The 22,815-nt window shown below is 34.8% G+C and overlaps 1 protein-coding gene across 1 annotated transcript in view; it reads right to left on the reverse strand.

Moving 5' to 3' along the window:
* The window catches only part of CCDC91 (coiled-coil domain containing 91), a 160,425-nt gene that overhangs the window by 132,573 nt on the left and 5,037 nt on the right, over positions 1 to 22,815 (reverse strand).

Consider the following 22,815-nt stretch of genomic DNA (forward strand, 5'->3'; position numbering starts at 1 on the left):
ATATTGGCCAGTCTCAAAAGAGAAATGTGCTGATTTTATGATCAACTAGGAGTCAAAAGACAAAATGATTCATGTATTTGTACTTCAGTTGTATGACATGAGTAGAGACCTTCACTTGGATACAACTGCTACCTAGCTCATCTATGTGCTCTTCCTAGCCTCATCACCTTCTCATTTAGAAATGAGTATTCAGTCTTTCATTCAAGAACTCATCTCCACAGGTTACCTGGTATCTTCCTAATTTACAAGTTCTACAAAAGATCAAGGGATCTAAATAAGAACTTTTTGACATAAAGGATGCAAGAGCTAGAACTGCAAGATCTCTCTTAAGAAGCACTTTTTTATTGATAAATGAAAAAAAATGAGTATTTTATGATGGAATTTGAGTATCTTCAAGGGAAGAGATAAGCACTGCCCATCAATATTGTCAAACATCTTTTGAAAGCAAGAATGTAGAAAAAAGCATGCCAAGATAGGAAAAGAGAAAGACGGTACTTTAAAAGCTATATCTATTGCTCTCAAATATAGCAGTCAAGTCCCCAGTACCTCAACAAATGGTACTGAAAACAGCAAATAACCTAGTCTGGATATGTACTTAAAAAAAAAAAAAAAGTCCAGGAAGTAGGATTTCTGACCATCAGATTCCAAGGTGAAGAATGCTCTTCATTAGTCATGAAGACAATCCAATTTAATGCAATCATGATATACAATGTACTTTGTAGTTTTGCATTTATGATTTAAAATATAAAAATATTTTCTATTGTTAAGTTGCTTTTCCAAATCAGCACTGTGATTAAATCCAAAAAGATTTCCTGCTTTTCCCATCTCTTCTTAGCTCTCTGGCAACATCAGCACAAACTACAACTTAGAAAAAGACTGTGGTGAATTTCTGGAAATTTTTCTGCTACCACAGAGGTCCTTCACTAGGTTTCATGGAGAGGCTGATTTAGATTTTACAAACTGATCAGCATTTTTGAGTTGTAGCCCTGAATTCTGTGGCATTTTGATATATTTAGAGTTAAATTGCAGTTCCTTTTACAAAAATGCAGGGTAAGTTACTCAACTAATGAAAGTAACTCAAGATATACATGGCTGTTCAAAGAAGGGCATTATATGTATTTTAAATTATATCAATCTGATATGTGAATGAAGGATGATCCAAAAATCCTTTAGGGTCTTTATAGAATGTCAAAGTGTTTGTAAAGTTAATTGACTTCAGTTAAAATAGACGATAGGCTGGAGAAACTTTTATTACTCTGAAAGCACATGCTCAGAAACAGAATAATCAAAAGGGTTTGGAGGAAATCTCCAAATTAAAGTATTAGAATGTCAGAAGGGGACACTTTCAGTTTATATCCACTGCTGAAAATCACTACCAAGAAAGACTTCAATTCAAACACACATCTTCCAAAGTTTAATCAATTAATTTCCAAGTTCTTATTGATGAACTTAGTTTAAATCACCACTATCACAGTGTAAGCAGACAGATTTGGGTAAATTAGAGTATCGTCCAATATTCACATGTGGTATAAGAACTAAATATGTTTTTAGGGACTGCAAGGGGTTTTGTTGGTTTTGTGTTGGTTGCGTTTTATGCTGTTTTATTTTTTAAGAGAGAAAGAAGGTAGTTGGGTATTTTTCCCATCAATGTTAAACTTGACTGGTCAAACATTCACGCATTCCATTAACATTCAGAGCTTTAAAATACAACTCAAAAAAATAACACATGAACACACAAATGACAGCAATGGAAGTTGTACAGATAAACACCACTGCTGACACAGACAGCAATGCACAAACAACTGAGAATGTCAACATATTCACTCTACCTACTTACTATTAAACGTCATCCAAAACAAACTGAGGATTTATATAGGTACTGCAAAATGTAGCATTCAAGTAGCAATCAGAGCAGCCAGTTGGAGAAAAGGCAAAATAGGTATTTTATCTATACAATATGTATCACATCAACAGGTCCTACAGGCTCTACCCAAAGTTATTTCAAAGGACCACAGCAGGTTTTCTCCCCGAAGAGCAAGACATATTATTCCCATCGTCTCAGAACTGGTTATGTCTCAACTGGACGAAGTACATTCCATATTCAACACTGTGTTTTAAAAAGACAAACTGAACATGTTGAGAGGAGTGCAATAGAAATTAAAGCAATTTTGGAAAGGCATGCTAAAATGGAGAGGGTTTTTTTTAATTAAAAAAGGCAAACAAAAGTACCTACAAAATGTGAAAACATTCTAAGAATTGATTAACTATTTTCATTTATCATCAAATGGAGCACTGACATAAGACAGTAAAGGACAGAAGCCTCTGTAGGAAAAATGTGTGTTAAATACTAGCAAGGATTTCCAGGAAGGCAACATAAACCCCTACAGGAAAATTTATAAGAACCTATGTATACATAAAACAGAAGTAATTTTTGATAGAAAGGATGTAGGGCAGAAGAAAAAATGGAGAATAATCTTTTCTTGAATCCATCATCTTTGCTATTACACTTCATATACAGTTTTCGTACGTCTGGTAATGATTACAAGACTATTTTGACCTAAAATTCCTTACTCCACAAATTTTAACACAGACTTTTCATGGCTGTAACAGGACGATTAATCTATGAATTATTCCACACATCATTCAAATGGAATAAAAGAGAAACAGACTCCAAGCAAGTCTCAGTACTATCAATTGTTTTTTCACACCTAACTGCTAATCCTCCGATTTCCAGTTCTTTGGAGATCCCACAGGAATACTAGGCTGTGTTTCTCACTAGGAAGGACTGTTTGCTATTCGTGTATGTATAATATATATCCCTACATGTACACACACCTCTGTTTTCAAAGACAAAGCTAAGTTTCTAGTCTGCCAAAAAGAAATTCTAATTTGTTTACATGCTTTGTCTGCTGTAGGCAAGAAAAAAAATTAAATATCAGAATGAAACTGGCAAAGTTAGCATGTATCACAAGTAAGCACGCAGCAAATTAGGATAGAAAGCATAGATTAAGTCCTGAGGGACGCTGACATAGGGTACTTCAAAAATTCCAAGGCTATGTTCTCTTCAGCCAAAAAGTGTTAGTGCAAGAGCTCTAACTAGTACACATCTTTTCAAAAAGATGTTTCTTCTTGCATATAGAAAGAAGAGGGTCCTTTCTGCAAGAAGAAGGGAACAGGGCCACATCAATGTTTTAAGAACTGTTTAAAAAAAGATTAATCAAGCCTATTTTTAGCTACTAGTCTTTCATAACCCTCAAAAGTACACATACATTTAGCTCTAAAAAATGTTTGAATAATTCATTATAAACTGAATTGTTAACAATACTGAAAATATGACCAAATACACAATTTCTCCATTCCACCCCTTATTCTGGCGACAGAAATGCATTTCTGGTATAAATAAACAGCAGAACTAGCCTAACACCTCACATAGAACTGTAACAATTTTGGGAGCAGCATTTTTTAATCAATCACCTATTCCAAAATGGGTATCAGTCTTTTCTTTCCTCACAGACCAGGAATATTATTTGTGGCACCGGAATAGGAAAGAATACATTAAGTGCTGACAATCTTCAGAAGGATTTAAAAAATAACACAACAGGACAAAACAAACCACACAGTCTTACCATGACTAAATGTGGTCTCTTAAAATATGCCCGATACTGGAATTAAGTAACTGTAAAATTGGGCAACAAGTAGTCAACCTCAAAATTACAGATTCATAGAAATTATGGTTGGAAAATACACAATAGGTCATCCAGCCCAGGCCATTTTCAAAACATTACAGTTCTCAAGACAGTCATGTACTAAAAGGCTTGAGAAGCTCTCCGGTCACACTCCTGTGAAAAGAAGGAAACTTCATGAATCACAAATATGTAAGCCACTGCATTTTCAGCAGATTTTATCAACAAGTTTGTATTCATCAAATCATACAAAAACTTAGGCCAAAATTCAGACCAGCAGGTCATCAAATCCAAGCTCCTCCTCAAAGCAAGGTTAACACTGCATTCAGATCTGGTTGCTCAAGACTTCCTTCTCAATGACTGATAACAATGCATGATGAAAGTATTCAAACTGAAAGTGTTCAAACACAGAGAGCTATGCATATCTGAGAGGCTTGCAAGCTTTCCTATATAAAATGCAGTCACCAAAGCCCGACCATCAGCTTAACATAGGTCATGAGATCTTTGTGAAAAGCACTTACCTAACAGACGTACCAAAATTATGGTTTAATATACAGGAAGATCAGGAACCATGCACAAGGAATAAGACAGAAAAATGTAAGCTGGGAAAACACCCCTCTTCCCAATTCCAACTGTTAGGAGGAAAAGGAATGTTGTAATCCCACCAGAAATCACAGTATTCTTCATATACAAAAGGCAAAAGTGGTAGTGAAACCGAACAGTGAATTAAGAAGGATTCTTCATTCACTTAAACATCTATCTCCAGTTAGCGACAATTCAAATTCAAAGTTCTGATCTGTTACTTGATAAATCAAACATAAATTTGCTTCAGTAATAACAACTAATTTTGCCAGGTACATTCAACTGGATGCTACATTACCTAGCCTGTAATTTTGAGCAAGTAGCTAACTTACTTACAGAATTTTGTACATTTTAAAGGAACAACTTAATAAGCATATTGCTCTTTGTTTTGTCAGAACAGTATGTGTAGAGCTGGCTGAGGGTGGGGCTGCTGAATTTGTATTGCTGACAAACACTGTCAGTCGTTAACCCCTACCTACGACAACGTATTGGTTTTACTCTGCATCTTTATGCTTACTAAATGACTCATTCAATGTGTTCAAACTAGGACAGGCTTATTAGCTGTTTCTTCACTGGACATAACATAGACTGCATTATTTGAAGAACAAATCTTTGGCCAAAACTGCAGGCTCCAAAAAGCCTATCCAAGATAAGCAAGAGATTAAAAAAAAAAAACAACAATAAAATAAAATAAAAAGTAGTAATTTAGAAAGCATATATACTGGCAACACCTCTGTGATAAAGAGCAGAACAGATGATAAATTTCTGTATCACAAACTTCTAACCAGCTCACATGCACTTTTCCTCATGGCTCTTCTGCCAAAACTCCAAGCACCTCTTAGCAATTTTGAAACAGGAACAGACTTTATTTGTTTTACCCAGCTGATATAGACTTTTCTCCTAATCTATACCAATTACAGCTGCACGATAAGCATGTGGCATCTTAACAACTTATAAAAGCTACTAAGGCATTAGTTAGAAATTTTTGATTACAGAATACACATATCCCAAAGGATACATAGCCCAAGACTATGAATGTACAGCATAATGGAAACTAAAATAATTTTAGGTCATCTGTAAAATTTTCTAAAAAAAAAAAAAAAAACACAAAACCAAACCTACAATTTTCACTTCACTCCTGTTTGAGATCTCAGCACTAAAGGTAACCTGTTGAATAAGACAGACCATAAACAGAGGAATACTTTTCATTTATCATGGCCAGGACTTCAATGGCAGAAAAACAACATAAACATTACCAAAGACCACTGTCAAAACAAAAATTAAACATGGTTTAATTTAAAGGTTAATTTTAAAATTTAAAAAATTTATTTTTTTTTAATTTTAAAGGTTTCTAAACCTTTCTAAAAGGGGATTTTATGGTTCTCAATTTTTGGTTTGGGTTGTTTGGGGGTTTTTTTTAAAGTCATTTTTAACCACGATACAAGACAAACACAGCTTCAAAATTTTAAGAAAAAAGAAAAAATTGACTACTTTGGAAAGTAGCATTGAATATTATTCAAACGAATTAACTGTTGCCACATGCATACGGCATCCATATCTCTCTATACTAAGAGATGCAAACTTTGATTTCATGCTACATCAGCAAAAGAAAGCCTACAATTTTTTTCTTGAAGTAGAGCATCTAAATCCCTGCAGGTATTCAAACTTAGGTCTGTCTGTACACATACCAGTTGTTGAAGGTGGTTAGAGCGGGCGGACTGAGAACCTGTAACATCTAAGATGCAAGGCTGAGACTGAAACAAGACTATTTCGCTTCTTTACTCAAACAACTGCACTTTTATCTTCCAATCAGACAATACCACCCCATACAAAGTTGTTCTAGGGCTGTATGCCTTAGTCCTATCATGAGATAGTGAAAATCAGGCACCACCAAAACATCAATGGTTCTCTATCATGTTACAGTGTGTATTCAGTCATATAATGGGACATGTAGGAAAATCCCAACCACCATGAAACAGTATGCATATCAGCTCCCATAATGAAAGGCACAATAATACAGCAGTTAGCACCTGTGTTTGAACACACAATAGAATCATGTATTAAAGGATGAGACTTCAGGGTTATGGGGAAAAATAGAAAGATGACAACACAGAACACGTCACAGCAATTTTCTCCTGTGAAGCAAGGCTGGTTCATTTAAATCCCAGTACTGACTTAAACACTTACTAAATAAAATATCTTTTTAATTAAAAAAAAAAAGCAAGCAGATGCAAAACATCACCTCTTTCACAGTACTAGTTGCTTATATTGCAATTGATTCAACTGAAATCTATTGGACTTTTAAAAAAAGTACAAGTCTGGCCCTTTGTAACTAATTCTTTTCCACAGCCCAAGTAAACCAATACAATTGAATATATTGAAGGCATCACAGAATAAATGTAGTTTGGGAAGCATCTCAGAAGGTTACCTGACACAACCTCACCTGAAAGCAAGGCGACCTTAAACACTATATCAGGCTGTTTAAGGCCACATACAGTCAAGTTTAGAATATCTGCAAGGACTGACTCCTGTCTAACAAGGTGACAGCAGTCAAACACCAGAGCAGATACCCAAAGAATTTTATTTTCCTGTTCACCTTTCTCATCTGTTCATTTACCCATTTATTCTGAAGAGTCGCCAGAAGTTTTCAACACTTAGAGATGAGAACAGCACATTAAGGAATGTTACAACAAAAGTCAAAGATTGATTTACATAAAACAGAATATGTGAAATAAAAGTCAATAGCTAAAACTTTTCTATCAATTCCTACAGTGAATTTAAGAATTAAAAAAAAAAAAACACAAAAAAATGTAAAACAACCAATAAAAGAAATTTTTTTACCACTTAGTCCTTTTCTCAGGAGATAGATAGCCCCTGGACCAAAAGGTTCAGATCCTGTAAGAAGCATGTAAGATTCTCTGTCCTCTGATATGATATTTCACACTTAGCTTCACGCGTAATTTTGAAATAACACGACTTACATGTAACAGTGCTGTATGTAATAAAACAGAACAGCGGCAGCAAAAGCTGTAGTATTTGTATCAGTTTCACGTAACAGGAACATCTCACGTAATCTGCAAGACTTCTATAACTGCCTTTCCCATTTTTCTTTTAAAAAGCATTTTTAGAAGAACAACAAACCACAGCATACGATTAAACACCAACAAATATACCTTTTACAAGCATCATAAGGGTGGCAAAATTTTCAACAACTGCATAAAATCACAAACAAAACTTCTTTTTAGCTGGATATAGTCTTTATTAAAGAAATCAGAATAAAAATATTCTTCACAAATCATATTCTCATCTGAAAAGTACTAAACTAATATGAGCAAAAATCTCTGAAATTCCACAAAAATAAGTATTAAGATAATCTGCAGAATCAATTTCACAAAAATTTCTGGTTTAGAACTTGTGGGTCCCCGTCTTCAGCATACACTTTTGGTATTTTTAAACAGTGCTCAAAGCAGGAAAAAGCAATAAAGTGCAAATTCCAAGTACATTTCACTTCCCTAGATCAGATAGAGCTTCACAAAAAAGAAAGTGAGAGTTCCATTTTTACCCACAAGAAGAAAAGGGGATCTGATAGCTCCTACAGAGCAGGCAGGTACTGGTTTTCAAATTAACCTAAGACACAGGAGAGAAAAAAAACACCACAGCCTTGTGTGGAAAATGCATTCAAGAACTGGCAATTCCTCAGACACATCCTATAAGAAACCAACATCAGAAAACTAGCAAAACCATGTTCTGTGACATCTGATCTCTGACAAGCTATTAAGAAATGTATTTGTAAAAGGTATGGTGCACTGAAGTAATTTAGAATGGTATTCTGTGAGTGACAAAGAACAAAAGGATATAGATTGTGAGCAAAAGAAATTAGTAGTGGGGAAAATGGTACAATATTAGACAGAAACCACCTTTCACTCATTGTTCCAGAACTCTACATATACATAAAAATCACCAAACACATGGTGTGCATTTATGAATAAAAAAGAATGAATATAAATTGGGAGAGAAGTGCTTTCTTCTAGATCAACAAAAAGGTGTGAACCCTAGGCCAACATCTAAAATACTACTCTGCTTGTGATTCAGAAATAATTGGTGAGGGTGACTTCAGAGTATTTCCTGAGCCAGAGATCTACCACATCCATGTACCATTTTTGTGTCTATACCAGACCACAACCCATGGACTACATGGGGATTCCATGTGTAACTAAGTACTCAGAGGATAGTATTATTCAGAAGAGACTTTGCAAGTATTACAGTGATACTTTTAGCACAGATTTTCAATGAAAAGGCTGAAGAGAGAAAAGGTCTGTATACTTTGGCTTTCAAATGTCTTGCTCACTGAGATCTATCTATGGCCAGGAAAAAAAACAAAAAAAATCTCTAACAAGACAAATATGGATTTAATTCCAGACGGTTATCTATTGACATGAGTAACTATAGTAACACACGTGCTTCTTGACTGAGAATCTTTTTTACCTTATTGCCCACGATTCTTTGTCAGCTTCTCCCACTGAGAATTTTTCGCTTAGAAAACACCAATATTTTCATTCTAGATATTCAAAGATGAGTTCAAATAAAACCTTATCAACTCCAGCAGAAGTATCATATTACCACATTATCCACCTTATTTCTTTGTCTCCAGAATCCATAGACACGTTCTCAAGACTTAATTCTAACAACTTCAGTAACTCAAGATTTTATAGAAAATTCTTCCAAGGTCTTCAGTCCTCAGAATAATTGGTTTCTTGTGACCAGAACATGGAAAGACTGATTTTTGTTTCATTATAAAAATCAAGAATCACACAGTTTACTAATTTTTAAATTTCTCCAATGTCCCTCTACAAGCTTTCTCTGTCACAAATATCTTTTTACTTCAAAAGCCACATACTTTTACAAAATGTACATAAACTGCTGTGAGAAGGCTGACAAAGCAGATACAATTCAAACGTGCTTTCTGGAGGAAAATCCTCTCCCCTCACCAAGCCTTCTCCCCATCCACCCCAAAAAAACCCTCAAAAAGTAGCTTGAATTAAACTGGAATTAAACATTTCTGTTAGGTACAGCTAGGCAATACAATGTATCTATAATTAATCAACATCAAGTCCAGGTGAACAATCTCTGCAACCCTGATTCAGATTAATGATAATTAGAAGCCCTGGCAATTAGTTTGTATTCTACAAAGAAAAAGGTAAGAAAAGCATGACTTGTCATCTGCTAACTAGGTCACAAAGATAAGACACCAACGGCCCTGCAAATACCTGAGCAAAAGTGACTGCCGTAGGCTAAAAACTAAAATATTTGAAGTATTCTTATTGTACCAGAGACCATAAAATTGGACACAGTCCTCTAAAAAAAAAAAAAAAAAAGAGCCAGGCTGTTCTCAGAGTCGCACAGGGATTAGGACAAGATCCATAGGACAAAAGCCAGAATAGTGAAAATTCTGACCAGATATTGGAAGAGGCTGACTGCAGACATTGTGGACTCTCCATTCGTGAAGATATTCAGAACTCAGCTGGACAGAGCTCTGAGCCACCTGCCCTAACCAGGCCTGCTTTAAGCAGAGGTTGGACTAGAAAACCTCCAGATGTCTCTTCCATCCACAGTCTATGATTCAATGCTTTCAATTTATCCAGAATAGTATAGTAAAAAAAACAAAACCAGAATCATTGAAGTAGAGGCTGTAAAAAAAGTGAATCCATCTTTGAGATAGTTATTAGTACAGTTCAACCAAGGAACAACCAACATCTGTCCAGGATCATTTTAGGATTGGGTTTGCTAATGACAAATGAACTAACTTCAAGAGAGAAGCATGAAAGAGAAAGAGTACCTCTAGAAACCTTCACTATTGTAGGAGGGATGAAAGTAGCAAAAAAACTGATGAGATATTTTCATCATGAGTTCAAAGAAAAAATGTCTTACACAAATCTCTGTACTCAGAGATGTTTCTTGAAAAAGGTTGAGGTGAATGTAGCATTAAGAAAAAATATCTTGACAAGACAGACAAATTGCATGGGGATGTTTCTTCTCTGGAAGTAACAGAAAACTTAGTTAATTCATTAATTTGCTCAAAACCCTCCCTAAAAGCCATCAAATTGCACGATTTGACTGTGAGTATAGTTTGACACCTACAAAGAGCAATTCTTTTTTCAAAAAGAAAAGTTTAACATTTCTTAATGAATGAATGGCTTTTTGAGCCAGTTTTAGTAGTCTCCATCTATATCTTCCTCTTGGCTTTGACAGATACGGTGCTTTGCTATTTACTGCTTCTGTCTCAAGAGAAGAACTGGATATCAGTTGCAGACAGTTCATGCAACTGGGCACTCCAACTATATGCTTAATTTTTGTAAAGTGCTTATTCATGTAATGAAATCTTTTTACTTGAAAGAAAAGAAATTAATGATACAAAAACATCCACTGTTAAGGGTCTGGGAATGATAGGACAAACAGTGGTCTTTCTTCTATAGTCCATGTTTGATAAACTTAAGAAATTAAGGGTTTAAAAGTAAAATAGAAGGGTCATAGGTACTTCAAATGTATTTCCACTTAAAATATTAGTAAGCTTCAAAAACTTAGACTAACAATTGAAATACCTCTGCTTCTCTATTATTTTCTGTTAATATCCAGCATTCCTAAATGCAAACAATTCTTTTTACTTGCAAATCACTCTAATGTGTTTTACTAGAACTTAGAAAGAGGTGTCTGTATGATGAAGGGAGAAGCTTTCCAAGAGCAAAAAACACAAAGTTCTGCCTTAAGGGAACTTTGTCACAGAATCACATATCTGAAAATAGAAGGTTAGACACAATCTTAGTAACAGTTAGAGCATCATAGCAACAATTTAATCTGACAACATGTCAAACAAAAACGTAAGTCTTTGAATACATACTCATATGTATGTGCAGTAACTTGTATAAAAAAATGTCATTAATGCTAATAAAAGAGTGCTCAAGTCCTTACATATTAAGAAAGAATATACCCTTTACAGAAAAAAAAGTTGTTTGTTTTTTTTTTTTTTAAGAAACCAAGAAAAAGGACAATACTAGATTTTTGGCATGATGCACTGCCTAGGAAAATTTGGTGCTGAGTGAATCACTGATTCTAAATACCAACACTACTTCCACCAGAAAAAGAATCTTTCATGTAAAAAACAACACTTAATTTTTAAGTAGATCACCCTGATATGTAGTTAAAAGGATGTATATATGTAAAAGCATAAAGGATGCTGAGTAAACCTGATAGTTAAATGTTATGAAAGGGATATTGTTTTCCTTTAACTTGTGCATAGGCAGTTTGCGAAAACTACAAAATGTCAGTGTTTACAGAATATTATTCTATCTTTATGTTAGAAAGGCTGACAGATGACCATGGATACATGAAAAAAAAAAAATCACTAACACATGGTAACTCTATTATGCAAAACAGGATGTGATACCAATTATACTAAACAAAAATAAAAAGCATTCCTTTATTATTACTGTATGTCTCCTAATAGACAGGAAGACTCACTTTTCCAATTAATACAACTCCTCCCTTCAGCTTCCTTGAAACCCTGTGGAAGTACAGTACTTCTCACAGGGACATGGTGCTGAACTGAGGCAAGAAAATTACACCAACCTATTTCTCTGACATGAGATGATATTATCAAATGAATAAAAATTATGTCTCCAATTTTCAAGTCTTAGTGATTTTACATGCCTCAATTGCTAGTCTTGAAACAGAACACCTTAAACAACCTAATAATATTCTTCCCCTTCCCCTACCCCCACCCCCAACCACCTACTGGAAATTCAGATTCTATGAAAGTTTAATCTAAACACTGAAATAAAATATGACTGTTCATTTTAAAAACTTTTAATCCTTTGTTTTGCAAGCTCTGGATATACTGTCAGAAGCAGAAAAGACCAGGCATTACTCCATCCAACACTGAAAGAAGAATGCATCATCTTTGCACCTTTTTCTCCCTTTACTAATAGTTGAAAAGACTTCATGACTTTTTCTTCACACATCAAGCAGATTAATTTGGTTTTTCATGCTCCCCTAAAGAGAAGGTGCAATTCATGGAAAAGCAACTCAAGATGTGATCTTAAATTAATTTTCATATGACACTTATGAAGCAAACTGGAAAGGTTTCACATTGTCCAACTCCCAACCTTTAAACAAATAAACCAAAAATGCTAATTTGCTTTCCAACAGAAAACATTGCTGCCAGAATGTCTGTGCACATTACCTTTCCTTTTTTCTTTGTTTTTGGCCTACTCCTATGCATGTAACATAACACTTTCATCACATGACCTTTGACCAAATGGACATTATCATAATTGTGTGTTCTCTGTTGCAGACAAGAAAATGTATTTAGTTCTCATGGAAAGGTTGATTGCCATTGATGCCTTTGTAACATGACGAGGACACTGGGAGAAAAGATCACAGATCAGGCAAGAAAGAAAATGGGATTAGGGCTCAACACCTGTCCTTTTCAATCAGAACACAATGCTTTAAAATAACTTCTTTCTCCAAGTTGATTCTTTATACCTACTATGCATTTCTAGAATACTCTTAATTCTTTAGTCCCAAAGCTTTCCACAAAGATGGGTAGGCACTACGGTGCCCATTTCAGAAAGAGGAAGCCATTTTCTAAGAGGTCCCATACTCAGCAAGTTACCAGGATATTTGAGTAATTTAAGTACCAAGTATGTGATGAGTGCATTGATATCAATAATATTACTCATCAGTTAACAATTAAGAAAAAATTTTTTCTCATTCAGGATTTAAACTTCCCCCACCCCCAAACAAAAAAATAGACAAGATACCAGCTAGATTCTCCACCCATCCTATAATCTGTTCAATTTTGTCTCCTCCCCTAGCTAGCCTACAAAGCTAGGCAGTGAGCATGCCAGGCATGCCCTAGAAGCACAAATCGAACAATTTTCTTTTCAAAGATCTGCACAACTTCTCCTCAATTCTATTAGCAGTTAAAATACCATCATATAACAAGGCTTAGCAAGCAGACCCTTCCAGAAATAGAAAAAAAAAAAAATATTCTGCTATGCCACTAAGCAGACATTGATCACCTTCAAACTGCCTCTGCCTTCTACAGTACTTCTTGCAGCAATGATAGCATTGATGGCAACGTGGTATTAGAGGAGTAAGAATATCCATCCCCATATTACACTAACATGCACACACACAAAACCCAGATAATTCATAAAACATACATTGTCTCACAGCTAACATGCAGAATAAATTGGATGCACAAAGTTTATGAAGTATAGGCAATATATGCAGACAAGCCTCCATTCATCACAGAGTGTGCCTAATTCAAAATGGTCTACATCTTCCCAGTCTAATGGAAGCTAATTGTTCTTTCTCCCATGTATTTTATTTTAAATCACAATTTTGTATATCCTCCAAGACCTTTGTTAAACTGGAAATAAATGCATACCCTTAGAAATAAATCCTTGCCTACGATATTAATCCTAAAGTATGAAACTGCCATACATGTAGAATACATATACAAGAACAAAATAATAACAAACTGTAGCGGACATTTATTTATTTATATATGTACATAGTGAACTTGTATATAATGTACTTGAGAATTCATGGAATTATTTAGGTTAACAAGGATCTTATACAGTCACTAAGCTTAACAGCTTTCAAAACCGGCACTGTTTAAAGAGAACCACTGAAATTTATCCAAAAATTACTATGCAGAAGTGATCCCTTCTGGCAATAATGAGAAAACAGGCAGAACATTCAGGTCCCAAAGCATAAACTAGACATACAGTGATATCTTTTAACTACATTAATTACTGGGCAATTACAAAATCTTTAGTCAGCAAAATTCCCAATGAAGACAAGTACTGCTTGACTAAAGACAGCAAGAAAGAGCTTGAATAGTTGAACAATAACCATTAATACACTATACTTACACTCAATATAATACAAAAACCAATGCATTTAGCAATTAAAAGTTTCAGGTAATTACTATAATTTTCTGTAAAGACTTTAAGAAAAAAATATATGTGTACGGACAACTTCAGCTAATCCAGGCACTTTCTAAAATACCAGATCGTTAAAATTATTAACAGAAAAATCACAACTATCTTCTTTCACTCATAATAAGTAGTACGTTAGGCTACTTCTATAATCAAACCACTATTTTCCCAGGACAAATATTGCTGAGTGCACAATTTATATGGAAAATTATTATCATAAAACATTTCACTAAATAAGAACAAAGAAAAATCCTTTTTTAATCCAAAATGCCAAAATCATTTTAAGAAATTCAAGCCTAGTGCATTTAATAACAGCAGCTCAGAACGCAGCCTGGCTGTCTGTCATGAGGATACTGAATGGGAGGTGCAGTCTGCCAGAGGACTATAACTAAATTCAACTCTGCAAACTGTTGGTCTTCTCTCACTCTTCCATCACTTTTTTTATTTAGTGTGTGGTTCTATAATTCAAACCTAATGGAGGAACCAGGATTGGATTAATAAGCAAGAACTATAGAGTAGCCCCTGCTGTAACAAAGATACTGCCAGTGTTTTATCCTTCATCAGTTTTACTAACTCCAGATGTTCCATAGTCATTTATAGCTTAACCAGGTTAAATACAGATATGTACATTTTTAAATGGGATCCAATGCTGACATATAATTAAATACATTTTCTAGTTTTTAATAAAAACTCATTTATTATTTAGACTTCTAAACTAGACACTGTAATCAGATCACAATGTATTTTACGCTGTGAGCAAATTTGAACAATTCAAGCATACCTGCTACCTGCACATGACCATTTAAAATAAAAATGTGTTCTGTTTTTGCAACAACTTTGTTAACTTTTTTCTAAGAAAAATGATTCAGGTATGTTAGAAAGATAATCACTTCATTTCTGAGTGTGTGTTTTACATATACCATGTAGATCAGCAGTAATAAAAAGTGACAATTTTTTTTTATAACTATTTTTGAGCACTCTCACTACTCAGTATTCTTTACTCAACTTTGATATGCACCCATTTTACTAAAATGTGTCTTTAATACAGTTCATATAACAGTAACTGGATAAATTAACTACCTAAATCCTTCTTAAACACACTGGAATACATTAAGGCAATCCAGCAGGTCAATACCTTTGCCCTTGTAGAAATTTTTTGAAACCTTTTACTGATAAGTTAATTTTCTAACCGTATTAAATTTGCCCCTTTCAAATGCATGACAAAGGTGGTTTACTTCTAAAAGTGTGCACTGAAAGTACCAAGGATTTATATCACATATTTTCTGCATGCTCTAATTTAAAAAAAAACAAAACAAAACAAAAAAACAACTCATAACTTTGCTCAATTGTGTGCATACTACTGGGGCAACATATGTGTGTGTGAATATATAAATATAAAAAGAGAGAGAGTGCTCACGTGCGCTTATTTTCAGACAGTAAAACGAAAAGGACCTATGTATATCAAAGTCCTCAGGGCACACAGTCAATTTAAATTTAATAGTTTCCAAAACTAAATATAATTTGCCTCTATTTTTGAAATTTCAAGCACACTAATTCCTGTCGCTTCTCCTTTTAAAGAAAATGTGGTTCTTGAACCAATATTGCTCTTTCAACCCCAACAAAGGAGAAGTTAGACCTCTTTATACTCATTACAGGCAGTTCATGCATGTATTGATAAGGATAACTACACCAAATCTCAGGTACCTTCAATATCGATAAAGTTAGATAACTGTATCACACACTTTTTAAGCACTCATTAACTGGGAAAAGGTATTCACAAAGATCCTAAAACAGAAACTATTTTTTACCTTCTAACAACAAAATGAATCTGATCCTAGAGTATTAATATCTCATTTTACAATTAATCATACAGTATTTAATATTAAATTGCTGTATGAATCATTTTTAAGTGGACTGTAACCTTTAAAAGTCGTTTTAAATTCAATTTCTGAGACTCCTTCCACAGTCATTTTACAATGCTACTATACATTGTAAAATGTATAGTGCATCAGTGCTACAGCACTAATGAATAGCACTATACATCAGTGCTAATCAAGTGTGCAAGAACTCGTCCAGGGGAAAAAAAAAAACCAAAGAAGTAAACCAACCTGGTTAAAGTTTCCCATGCAAGATATAGAAACATGAGAAAAACTTGAGAACCCACCAGCAGAACATATCACAGGCCACAAGACTTGAGTGAAAACCCGCATTTCAAACTAAGTAGAACTTTTCTTCAATCTATAGTTGATCAGGCCAACATTTTCGCTCCGGCAGCTTATAAGCTAAAAGCAAGTCGACTGTGGCATGTATATCACATGGAAACGTCTTTAGAAGCTCTGCATTATTTCAGAAGTCGCACCCCATGGAAAGTCCTTTTAAAAAGCTTAACTGTCAAGCGTATGCTAAAATATTTTTTTTTCCATCTAAAACTACACTAAATTCCAATCCTCAGCAACAGGATTTCCAGTTTATTTCTCTCTATACACACACATAAAACTCAAGAATTGCAACATAGGAAAGTGTTGAAGTTTTGAAAAAAGAGTAAGTCTAGTGCAAATAAGTTGACTGTAGGTCTCTCTTCCTCAGAAATAAAAAAAAAAAAATATCACTGGCCTGTGTTCTGCGATAAATAAAAGATATTGAAATGAAAATGTAGGTATTTAATACAAAAGGATACTAAAACAAATTCAAAGTAATGCAATTCCAATCTCTCCGTCAAGCCCCACCTCAAGATAAATGAAATCAATTCTAGCAGTGTGTTTTGGCAAATTATTTAATGGGGAAAAATTCAACTGTAAAGAACTACCAAGACCAAGTTTTAGAAACAGTACACAGAATATTAGATAGCTTTTACCTACATCCACCTTGTTCAAAAGTCCTTAAGGAGACATGGAATGAACTTACAATTATTTAGTAATTATTCTGCATATTTAGCAGTTATTTTGTAATTTATTTATTTACAAGTTAACAGAACTTGAGAATCTAGAGCATGTACAGAAAGCACTGTAAGCAACAAAATCTTCTCATGGTACCAGACGACAGGTTTCAAACAGATTAAACTCTCTAATCAGTATTTTCCTAATTACTTTTTATACATACTTATTGGTGTCCCCCATTCTACAATGCCTTCAACTATAATTAAAAAAAAACAAAAGACTGTTCTTTCTTATTCTTCTCCTTACAATTTATTGTGTTCAAAACTAATTTACATCCAAATAATTCTTCTGATTAAAAGTAGGCTCTTGCATTGGCAGGATGGTTCAACACCACCTTCTTGTTTACCAAACAATCAATTCTGTGCAAGAAATTACACTGTAAAAAAAAAAAAAAGCAAATACATTCAAGAACAAGCACAGCATATAAGTAGTGTGCTGACTTTTTGGCTCCAAAACATTTGAAAACAAACCATTCCATAGGACCTCTAACAGAAAGCAGAAGAGGAGTGGCTTAAGAGTGAATTTAGCATTTGTCCTTACTTGTCAAGGGCATCTATAAATATTTACATAGACACCAAGACTATTTTAATAGTATTTTGTTAGTATGGAATTCTAAATCAATATTCAAAGCACTTCAGTTTTGGTTTAGCAGTTTTGTACCTAAATCTAACTAAGATTGCCATTACCACTGCAAGCTGAGCTAAGGACTCATTGTCACATCCACTAAATAACCTCTAGGTGCAAATAACAAAAAAGCACAACCAGTATTATTTCCCTTTGTAAAAAAAACTACCTTTTTGCTGGCCTGGAAGAGAAAAGAATTGACTAGCAATGAATAAGTGCTATTTACATGTACCCTATCTGAAGTTCAAATTAGTTTTGCCCCTCAACTATCTACAACAAACTAGCATCACAAAACCATTTCCAAACCTTTAGAAGTTTCATATTTTGAATCTTCAACTATTATCTGCAGCCTAGCTCAATTAATCAGTGTCATCCATTACTGTTATTACCTACTCTCTCACACACATTCATTCTCACACATAACACTTATTTAACATCCAAATTCACTTACTTCTCTGATCTGGATGGTACTCTGAATATAAATTTCACCAACTATTATACCAAGGGATGCCTTCTAGCAAACATAATCAGAACTGTTCATCTCTTCAAAACCTAAACTTTATATATCACTCAGTAACAATGTCTTTTAAATATGAGCTATGCTTCTTGTACCAAGGCATGGCTTTCATGTGCCTTTCAATGGACTGATCAGACACAAACACCAGTAGGAAGTAGATGGTAAAGCATGATACACAGGAACTTAAATTAGTTATACTGTTCTTCATAATTTGCAGATACCATCACAACCAGAAGCACATTAAATCAGCAACCTTTTAGTCCCTTCCTCTACTGCAGGGGCCAGCAGTCAGAAAAATAACACTCACGTATGCAGCCTGAATACAGAGAACTAAAAATGTAGAACAAGCTTGCTCCTTGGACAAACTTCTCAGAGAAGAAGAGCATGAGAAAAAAAGTTGTAACTCCAGCAGTGATACTACCTGTTGACCAATGTCCTCTGTCCAGGCTTAACAGCAACCTAATGACACAACAAACAACCTGCTAAGTAACTTTGCACAGATAGACATAACTAAAGACATTGACAGTCCCTTGCACAAACCATAAGGAAATTGCTCTAGAGAAATATAATATGTAAACAAATGTGCTAGACGAACCACTCAGAAAAAATTTTTACGTCACCCTCTCCCCTCCAGCTTAGGTCAATAGTTACCTATTTCTACCATATGCAGTTTTGTTTTATTTTATTTTCCTAACAGGTCTATTATAACTCAAGGTATTTAGACTCCTACATTTCACCCATTATAGCCAAAACCATACGCAGAAGATTAGGCTAGTTTTCTGACATCTCCTTTTCCCTGAACTTCACACCCCAGCAGAAAACAGAAATCTAAACAATGTACCAGTGGAACAAAGACTGTTTTATCTTGAATTATTTCTACTTAATATAATCCCCAAGGAAGAAGACAAAAAATTGCTTACAAAATTCTAATTTTAAGGCTTGTAATACATTGTTACAGAGGATCCCTTCATAATATTGTATACTGAGCTCAAATTGTTTATGAAGTTGCTGCAATAGGTTGTCAGTTTCTGCTTCTCAGATGAAAGGATTTTAATTGATTGGTTTTTACATGTTAAGTTACTTTCAGGGCTAGGTTAAGCAAGCTGTTTCTCTCTGCATTTAGATGGAGTAGGGAATTATACTAATTTTTCGCAATTGGGTTAAGAGAGTAGCCACCATTAACAGAAACTGAAGTCTGCTGCTGCTTAGAAAGTAAAAGGCATAAAACACATTTCAAAGGTGCATCAATTGTCTTCATAGTTTTCTCTGATCAGAGAAGACTATGCAATATATTTCTTCCCTTACCCTTTTAGGTGTTTAAGAACTTACTATCTTACTGAAAAAAAAAATTCAAAAAAACTCCCACCATATTCCTTTTCTTTGTTCGCAGTTTCAGTTGCTTTTATATTTTAAGTCCTACATCAGGTGTGCCTGGAGCTCTTCACGAAAAATATACACAAAAAGACAGTAAAAATACAGTGCCAGCTACTGTATCACTTCTGCCCAACTAAACACGTACCCAAGTCTGTCATCTTGGCCATAAGGAAGTGCCTACTTCAAACAATGCCCCCCCAAAATAAATCAACCAAACAAAAACCAACCCAAAGTTAAATAACACTGAAGAGCCAGTTCTGAAATTTATCTTACAGGTACTGACCAAGCAGCAGTTAGATCTTAACACAAATGAAAATCACAGGTGTGTATGACCTGGTCAACTCCCCAGCTCATTTTACACAACATAATTTGTCTGCTAACAAGCTGGACTGAATTTGGACCACTGATTTTAAAGTGATAGATTCTGGACCCCCATCTGATCTGCCCTACCCTCACTCCTTAAGAATGTCATTATAAACATTTTTAGTAAAAAAAATACAAGCTGCAACGCTTCTAGAAAACTTCAGAGGGAGACCAAATAAAAATCAGTGGTCTGTGCTACCGGATCAGAATGCATGTAGCCTGCTTTGCCTTTTTTTTTAAAAATAAGGTTCATTATTACTTACAGATTTTGCCTTAAAACAACAAAATAAGAAGCTGTCAGCAATTAAAATATTTTCTGAAGTCATTACTGTCTAGGCAATAACTTCTTGCTAACGTCAGGCTGTTACTCCTCTAGAAGTGAAGCACAGAAAGTTTTCGCTATGACACAAAAGATTTTTTTTTTTTGTGGTCACATGCTCCCACCACATCATAGATCAAACCCTTTTCCATTTTCATACTACTACTCATACAATAATCGCAAATCTAACGTGGAAAAGGAATGAAAACTGACTTGCAAAGACCTCAGGTAAAAACACTGCCTTTCTGAAATCCAGGCATTCCAAACAAGGGCTGCTGTACCAAACAAGGCAAAAGGTATACTACAAGAAGATAAAGACCTGTCTGAACAACAGATACAACCCAGTCTGGAAACCTAATAATAAAATAATGTTATAACCTCTTCTCACCTTATGAATAAAATACATTTACAAAATTCCAATATAAAATTATTCATTCTATTCCATAGAAAAAGAACTTCCATTTAATAGAGATATATTTACACTTTCTGCAGTAACATTTATCTGGTTTTAAATACTGAGAACATTTTCATCATACCATTTTATAAAAAGTCAGTGAGCATCAGAAATACAAAAAAAAAATCAACTTAGAAAACAAAGACTCAGAAAGACTTGATTCCCTTAATTATTTTTCAGAACAGGATCAGCATGAGCACAATGACATGCTTTCTCATATCTTCACAGACTGTTAAATGCAAATTACAGTCCATATCCTGCACCTTTCTAATATGAGTGGTCCTGTAAGTTTTAATGAGTTTGTCAACTGGCAAAAAAAATTTTTTTACATTTAGTTAAAAAAATAAAGAAAAAAAATAATAAAAATTAATTGTTTAAATTTTTTGGTTTTACATTTCATTAATTCATTATTAGTAACATTAATGATATACAAAAACATTAGCAAAGCATACGGGAAACAGTGACAGTAAGTACAAATTCTACAATAACGGACTGAAAACTGAAACCTATCAGACTTTTAGGGAACAACCACTAACTGTGGGACTCCACAACCCATTTCTAAAATGGAGTCAGCTCATCTGAGAATGAATTTGTATGGGCGGAAAAAAAATTAAATACATTTTGCCTTCTTTACATTTTTCCTAATGCTTCACCACATAGCTTGAATCAAACTGGGATCAGTTTATATAATCATATACTGCAGAATCGTGTTGCCCTGATGTTACCCTTCCCTTTATGTGCTGACCTAAAGCCAGAAGAAACATCATTTATCCATTGAAATCTACAAAGCTTTAAGTTTTCTTCAGAATTACCGAAGATATGTGTCATGTAAATATGTGGACAGAGAATTCAGGAGCCCAACTCTTCATTTGTAGGAGGCACCTACACCCCATAATCTTATTTAAGAGTATACTTTGCTCAATGAAGAGACAGGGCAATCACTGAGCAATTTCTAGTGCTTCAAAAATAGCCTTTACAGACTGTAACAGTAATCCTCTGCAGCCAGGCTCAGGGGGTAGTTCCTGACAGAGAGACCTCTGGACATTATGAAAAGCCCCAAATAGTAACAGCCAAACATGGACCCCAACTTCAGCAAGGATTAACGACAAGATTTTCCCAGAAAGCAGGTACCTATTCCGGGTACATAACAACAGATGAAGCATCTCTGAACCTGCTCACCTTCTTACAGATTTCTCCTACCTTCATTCAATGTGCCCAAAAGAACATGTGCAACAGCACGTATGTCTTCAGCAGTTATTTTCTTCAAAAGTCCATAGCTTAGAGCAAATATTTGTCATCCCTTTCAGCTCACCTTTAGTCACTATCCTCACCCAGAGCTGCATCTCTTCCCCAGAGTGTTCATAGAATAGAATTCCAGTTGGAAGGGACCTACAGCAATCATTTAGTCCAACTGCCTGACCACTTCAGGGCTGACCAAAAGTTAAAGCAAATTATTGAGGGCATTATCCATCCAAATGCCTCTTAAACACTGACAGGCTTGGGGCATCGACAACCTCTCTAGGAAGACTGTTGCAGTGTTTCTTAATGTCAAGTCTGAACCTCCCCTGATGCAGCTTTGAACCATTTCCACACATTCCAGCACAGCACAGCAGGGAGAAGAGACCAGCACCTCCCTCTCCACCTCCCCTCCTCAGGAACCTGTGGAGAGCAATGAGGCCGCCCCTCAGCCTCCTTTTCTCCAAACTAGACAAACACAGAGTCCTTGGCCACTTCTCACAGGACATGCGCTCCAGCTCATAATATTCATATTAAAGTAAGTATGAAATTTTCATTACGTTTCCATACATGTTTATCATCACTTGAAACAAATGATTGCAAATTGTGTATTTTTCTGCTTCTATTCACATCAAAAGACTATAGTGCCTTGGCATGGCTGTGTTGTCACACAATAGCTCTTAAGAATACAATACTTCATAATTGGAGTACAATTCTTCAACA

This window comes from Nyctibius grandis, chromosome 5, assembly GCF_013368605.1.
Source record: "Nyctibius grandis isolate bNycGra1 chromosome 5, bNycGra1.pri, whole genome shotgun sequence".
Taxonomy (NCBI): Eukaryota; Metazoa; Chordata; class Aves; order Nyctibiiformes; family Nyctibiidae; genus Nyctibius; species Nyctibius grandis.